Consider the following 8,056-nt stretch of genomic DNA (forward strand, 5'->3'; position numbering starts at 1 on the left):
TTTAGAACATAAATAATGCGAAAATCAAGATTATCATATTCTTCTTTTCCCATTTTTTTTGAGAAAGTCAGGATATGTTTTAATACATAACTCATCCCATGGATTAGGGAGTTTATGAAAAAATTGATCTAATCAGGGTTGATTTGCTGGTGGATCAATAAGATAATAATATTTTTTAAATGTTTGAACACAGTCTTTAAAAAGACAAATATTACATAATTCTAATTTAATCAAAATATAATTTGCGTCTGCTTACAAATTCGTATCTCTTGCAAAATCACATAAATTTTCTTTTATGATTTTTGCAAACTCAGCTAATATTGTGTCAAGGGTGAGAAAATTTGCCAATAAGACTGTTTTTTGACTTTTTTCAATTTCAGATTTTTCTCACTGTCTTAACCATTACAACACATCTCCTTGGAGAGGTGTTGCAATATAATCAAGGAATTTTTCCTTTGACCAACTATTTTTATAATTGGTAATAATGATGGACAATGATTGTGCCAAATCATCAATTACTTGTGGCTGATCCTTAAATGAAACATGAAACAAGTCTAAATAAGTACCATTTTGAGCTGTTGGATACTTATGATTATTATCCTTTCTAGATATTATTGACTCAGGTGCAGGATTGGAGGAACTTCCAGTGTTAGTATCATTTTTAATTTCATTTGTTTGAATAAAGTCAAAATTTTTTCCATCTCCCCATGTGCCAAACAATTGGGGATCAATCGGCTCATCTACCTTTCTTTTTTGTTATTTATTTTTGATGAAACATCTTGATCTTTTGTTTCTTTAGACGAGGATGATTGACTATCATTATCATTGGTTGACTTATTAATATCATAATTAAAGTTCTGTAAAAGAGTTCATGTTCTAGATAAGTTTCTCTTATCTAATCTAGTAGTCTATTTCTTTCATCAATACCTAAATCTGAGTCTTTATGTAATTTTCTCCAATAATCCAATATTTCAACAATATTTTCATATTCAGTCCTATTATATGTATTAGTTTGAAGTATCATAATATCTTATGTACCATAAAATAGCCAAGGAATGGAGTTATCTCCTGGACTATTCATTTCATCATTGTTTATGAAGGATATACTTTCTAATTTTGTCACCAAATTGTTTATTTGGGTTTTTGCTTCTTTGTTTAAGTCAATATTTATTATAGAACCTAAATTGTCTATTTTAGATTCTATAGACTCCCCTTTAGATTCTAGATAATTTTGATTTATTTTTTGATTTTTATCTAATTTAGAAAACCAAGAGCACATAATATCGTTAATATTATTTAAACTAGAACACACACTATTTATATTTGCTGACTCTTTAGTAATGTGCAAACTATGGTCATATTTATTATTAACATTATTTTTTATATTTCCAAAGCATATTATATCTTCAAGATTAATTGCCATTATAGATTGTTGTTGATACCTAATACCCTCTTAGTGTATTTATCTAGTGCCTAAAACTTCTCTTTATGATCTTAAAGACTTAAAAATGCCTAATCATGGCTAATAGTCAAAAGATCTTAATGAGTATATAGGTTTTGACATATATTAAGCATATAGGCTTTACAATAACTATAAATAAAACAAATAATGATGAAGATATAAAATACAAAGGATACACAATTAAAGACTAAACTTTTTATTTATTTATTTATTTATTTATTTATTAATATCATTAAGCACACCAAACACACTTATCAAAATTTATACATAGACAGAAATACTTACGCAGTTTGATCTTGCTTTCAAAAGCTCTTCACCAGGCTCTGATACCAATTTTAGAATAACAAAAAGGAAATGAACTTTCTACTATTTTATTGTGGAGTTATGGAGTAAGAGAAAATTAGAGAAGTTAGGCAAAGATGTAGGCAACAAAGGAATGGTGAAAATTTACATTGCTTCATTCGTTGGCTTGAATGCCAATTTATAGAATACATTTTGTATATACAAACAAAAACCAAAGGTCATCCTAATCCAAAAAGTCTATCATAATATTATTACATATCTAATTTGTTGACATTTACAACACCAATAAGGCCAAAAACTTTCCAACTTTCTACAAAAGTCTACAAGGCATAGGCTTATACAAAGTTTCCATACAAAAATAAATGCAAAGACAAAAAAGTCCTTAGAAAAATAAATGAAAAATTACAATTATTTGTCATATTTTGACAAAAACCAATTATATACACTGTCGACCCTCCCCGTGGTTCAGAGAGATAGACTGATATAGATAAGATTTGGTTGATCTTATTTGTCGTGTAGCGTCGGCTGGAAGGATTTGTCTGACCACTTTCCGCCTAATAATGCAGGTTGCTCCATGTGTCCTGGATAAGGTTGGAGTCGATCATGAGACAATTGCATGTGATAGTGGGGTCCACTATGCTTCCATCCTATTGATGAGATTGTGATATTCTTCATCAGTCTCTGATGAAGGGGAATCAAGATCCTGGTCTTATCGCTCATTCTGAATTTGTTCTACATCATCCGCAGTCATGGCTAGTTCCAACGGAAGATCCAAATTATTTCTCTTTTTAAGATTTAATAACATGTCAAGAGCCTCATTAATTTTTCTAGGAGACTTTTGATATGTTATGGGAAAATGAGTTACAAATAGTATTCTACCATCTGTGACCCATGAATGGCAATTTTGCTGAGCCATGGATATTAGAAGCTTCCTGTGAAACAGTTATTAGACTATCTAATCTAATATTCTGTTAAAGGAAGTTTTTGAATATTTTCTAATCGCTCCTTCCGGCGATCTTCATCCAAATAATTATCTTCAAATTCAAAATCTTCAGTTTTTTTGAATTTTGGTATGGTTGGAAAAAATATTATCGTTCTCGCCAACCAATTGTGTTGGAGATCCAGAAAGTAAAATATTTACGCTATCGGAAGTCTTTTACTACCCATGAGAACACTGCTTTTATGATCATTGGATATTCTATCCACTGGATTGGATCTAAAATTTGAAAAATAACTTGATTAGTTATTTCCCAATCTATGTCTTCAAAAAACCACATGTCATGGTTTGCCATAATGGTTATTTTGAGAATTTCATTTTTAAAATTTAATTTATCATAAGATCGTTCTAAGATTTGTCTAATCTTATCAGGATGATCCTCAACGCAATTTTTGATTAATAGAAATTTTTTTTTTGGAAGCAAAGTTCTTATTTTTTCAAAAAGACAAATTCTTTTTATTTGTTCAAAAATTGGGTCAGAAAAATCATTTGATATGAGGTCTGATAGCTAAAGAAAATTATTTTTTTTTCAAAATTAACTTCTTCATCCCAATTTATTTGTTTAAGGATATTGAAACAAAGATTTTGCAAATATTTTAATTTAGCTGTTTGCTCAGCTAATTTATTGTCCAGAACTCCTATATGTTTTCGAAATTTCACTTCGTTGTCTACAATACGAGTTTTCTACACTCCATTGAGTTTTGTATAAATTTCTCTAGATATATCAGGGTTGAAAAAATCTTTTATTTCAGATTCATCTAGTTTAGATGTCTGAATATTAGTTGGAATTGTGTTAGTTTTCATTTGATAAAAATTATTTTGATAAACAGGCATAGCTGGTGCACTGTAAAAAGCTTTTTTAGCTTTGGTCAAGCTATCATAGGATTTAAAACTTGCTCCTAGAAATCCGCAAACTTGCTTATTGCACTCATTCCATTCTGTGTAAATTTCAGGTTGTCTTCTTGCAAACACAATATAAACTTTTTTTTGTTTGGAATTGTCACCCAATCTCCTTGAGTGGGTTGTTTTCATTTTTTCCTCTTGGTCTATAGGTCTTTTGCAAAAATTAAAATTACTTGTTTAGTAATTTAATTTTCTGAAACAATTCCTACTAAGAAAATCTGTAAGAAAATTGTTAGTACCTTTAAGTTATTTTACCTCAAAAGTATATTCTGAAATTTTATTATACCAGGCTGTGTGGGTGAAAATCTGACCACACTGCCCGTCTAATGATCAGCTGGAGAGCACAAGCGGAATAGATGGCTTAAGCAACCTGAGACAGACAGAAAAAGCTACGGCGGTGGTTCTTCCACCCGGGGACACTCCGACGATCAAGTCAGTATATCTCTCAAAGATAATCAAGTACTAAACTGAATACTCAAAGTATAAATTACATACCTTAGACCCACGGGGACGCCTCTCTTTTATAATATACTCAATCCAAGTCCCACTAGAAGTATGACTTCTATGAACTCTAGTTCACTGCTTACTCTGGACTCTTTTAAGTGATAGAGATAAACTCCCTAAGAGTTTAATCCTTATCTTGATTCAATCCTCTTTGCCCTAGGATTCTCGCCCCTTATCTCGGGCTCCGACATCTTCGGAGATGACCTCGGCTTCTCCGATATTACCTCAGCTTAACTACAAGGGCACGTGGCACCTCGGCTGACACGTCGGCGTCACCATGCCACGTGTTGGTATCCTGAAAATACATCCCCACAACTGCCCCCTAGGTTCTATTACCTCGGCATTCTGAGGTGATGGAACCTATTCCGAAATTTTGTCACTTCTATTCTGAGTAATGGCTCAAAAACTATTTTGCCAAGATTACCTATTTTCAGCCGACGTGTCTTCTTCGGAAAACAAGGCTTCGATCGTATTCTCCCATGCGCATGAGCTGTCATGCATATCTAACTGTTTCTCTTACGTGTTTCGTTTTTATTGGGGCGTGTCAGTGACGCGCCTGAAGCTGTCCGTTCATTTCGTCTGCGCCGCCTGACGCGTGCGTTACCCTAGGCGTAATGATTACCCTAATTTTGCCGCCGTTTCACATTTTTGACAAAACTTTTCTTTTGCCTCTTATCTTTTCTTCACTTTTTCATTCCATCTTTTTGTTTTCTCTCTCTGAAAAGCTTATTCTTCTTCGAATCTGCCATTGCCTCGTTCTTTCTTCTGGAACTGCTCTTAATCCCTCATTCTTGCAAAAGCCCTCTTTGCTGTTGCAATCAATTTCGGAGTTCGGCGAGCACTGCCTTGGCTTCATTTGTCCTGGTAAGATCCTCTTCTTTAATTTTTCCATTTTCTTTATGTGCTTTTGTCTGTCTGTTGCCATTACTGATCTTGTTCGAGGTCTTGGATTTATTTGTATCTTGAATTTGTGGCTTTTACCTTGAACTTCTATGCTTTTTCATCATTCTCTTTGCCGTTGTCCTTGATTTTTTCTGTATTTCTATTGTTTCTGAGAACTATACCTCTGTTCTTGAATCTGAAACTTCATCTTTGTTTTCTCTTTTTTGTATCTGCCCCAGATCTGTGCCCTCGATTTTTATCTTCATACCTTATAGATTTGGGATTTGTCTGTAGAACCCTTAATCTTTAGGGAAACCTGAAAAACGCCCACCTTCTGAAACATATTCCTCTTAGTTTAAGCCAACATAATGGGTATGTGGAGGCATAGGGTGAATACCCCGACAAAACTTGAATACTTTAGGCAAGAATTCTCTATCCCAGCCGATGTTTATCTTAAGCTGGCTGGGGATAATGATACCATCGTGCCCACAGACCACACAATGCCTTTTCCAATAGTTGCTTTTACCGAATGTGGACTTCGGCTTCCACTCGATCCCCTTTTTCGTCAAGTTCTCCATTTCTATAAGCTGAACCCTATGCAACTTACTATTAATTCCTATAGGGTAATTAACGGTATTATTGCCTTAGCTAGGCAAGAAAACCTTAGAATCACCCTAGCCGACCTTCAATATTGTTATACCATGTGCCCTCTTGATCTGAAGGATAGGGGTTTTGTCTATTACCTTAAGCCGAGATCTACTCAGTACAAAATTATAGCCGACCTTCCAGACTCCAACAAGGGGGCTGGAGATGATTTTCTCATTGCTTCTGGAAATTGGGAATTTGGCCCAGATGAAGATGTCCACCTCTACCCTCTTCCTCGAACACTTACAGAGGGCAAGAGTAAGAGCCCTGAGTCAACACTTAGTTGTTTTTATCTGAGATTTTAATATTTTTTGTTTCTGACGTCTGTCTCTCTGCAGATCTTCATCAGCCACCGACAAATTTTCGCCAATCCTTCTTCCCAGGAACAGATCTGAAAACACTTCTTGGCCTTCCAATCCATAAACGAAAAGCCCCAGTATTACTAAACTTCATCCCTACATACAAATCCACCTTACCCGACATCCCTAGAAAAAGGAAGAAGAGTCTTTTTCCACCCACAGCCACAACCTTAACTGCTTCTACATCCCGAACAGATCAAGAGTCCACATCTGACCCAGCCGATCTTCCATCAACTTCGGCCCCCTACTTAATACCAATTCCTGAACGTAAACGCCAACGAAAGCTCGTAAAGACTGCCGAAATGGTTCGTCAAAGGCCTGTTGTCCAAGACCTTCTTGCCGATCTCCCAACTGACGCCGAAGCTGCACCAACGCAATCAATGCTTCCACCCAAACCAAAGAGAGTAAAAAAGGCTCAGCCTAAGGCCACGGCTACAGATGCCGAGGCTGAGGATGCTTTGCCGATTTCGAAGTTAGCTGAAAGTAAAAAATCAGCCTCTACTTCAACAAAGAGATCTGCTGAGGGCCAACCCTCAAGGTCTACACAGTCAAAGCGGCCAAGGTCATCGTCTGCAATGACCTCGGCTTCGAAGAAGCCCGACGTCCCCTGGGCCCCTGATCTATCCCTGGAGGATAGGCCCATCATGGCTAGTGAAAGTGCTGATGATATCAACGTTGCTGTTGCCCTTAGCACTGCTCTTCTTCTACCAAATGACTTGGAGCGAAATGCCAAGTTTAGTGAGTATGAAAATTACGCTCTGATGCTCCAACACTCTGCTCAAGTAAGTATTTCTGTCTGTACTTGTGATTCTTTCTTCCGTTCTTCACTGAGAGTACTGTCTCACATTTCTGTTCTTTTTGTAGGCCATTCAGCATGCCCACTCATTTTCCATGCAAGCCTTTGAAAATCGTCAAAGGTTGGTTGATATGAAGAGGGAAGCATCTTCTATGAAGAGAGAGATCAGGTCTCTTGAAGCAAAAATGAAAAAATTGGAGGATCAAGCCGAGGCTGCAACTAAGGTTCAAACTCTTGCTCTTGAGAAGGCCGAGGCTGCTGAGGCCGTTAAAAAGGTTGCTGAGGCCGAGAAAAGAGAGGCCGAGGTTCAGAAGGCCCAAGCGGAGAAAGAACTCCAGCAAGCTCTGGCCACTAAAGAGGCCGAAATCAAAGAGGCCGATGAAAAGGCCTATGCTCAAGGTATGGCCGACGTCGCAGAAGACTACAAGCTTCAAGTCAGGCAGGCATGTAACAGGGGATTTTCCCTTGGTTGGATGTCCTTGATAAAGAAGCTTGACCTTCCTGCTGACTCGCCATTGCGTCAGGCCGACGCTATTCCGTTACCATTTCCTCCACCTCCTCCTGAAGGTGAATCAGAGTCTGAGGCCGAGGCCGTGGAGGAAGATGAAGAAAAAGATGATGGTGAGGCCTTGGTGAGAAAACCCAAGAATGCTGCCGAAGTCAAGTCCCCTCCTCCTGCTGAGCTGGTTATGGACTTAACTCAAGATGAGGGGGGTGATGATGCTGAGGAAGTGCCCAGGGAGTCTGTTCAAGGGTATCTATCATCTGACCTCCTTCTGACTGAAAGAAGTCTTGACACAACATTGGCAGAGATAGATGCCGAAATACAAGCGGAGAAAGTGGCCGAGGAGATTCCACCTGAATCGTCCGAGATCCCAGTCCCTGTAGTGGCTAATGCTGAAGAATCTTGAAAATGTTTTTTGTTTTTTGTTTTTTTTTTTTTTTTTTTGCATTTTGTACTTTTCTAGGTAATGCAGAACTCTTTCTTTTGGCCGACGTGGCTTCTTCAATATGTAACTGCAACAGTTCTTTCTTTTGAATGTTTCAATCTTGTGATATGTTGCTTCCTTTATGCAATCTCCTCGGGGTTTTATACCTCGGGTATAACCATGAGACTTTTACTTCGGCAAGATACTGTCCTGCAGTCTTTTCATAGATTTCAACAAGTATTAAATAGTAATCTTAGTCCTACCTACTTGTAAATT

Source organism: Camellia sinensis, chromosome 3 (assembly GCF_055761805.1).
Source record: "Camellia sinensis isolate YWXY chromosome 3, ASM5576180v1, whole genome shotgun sequence".
Taxonomy (NCBI): Eukaryota; Viridiplantae; Streptophyta; class Magnoliopsida; order Ericales; family Theaceae; genus Camellia; species Camellia sinensis.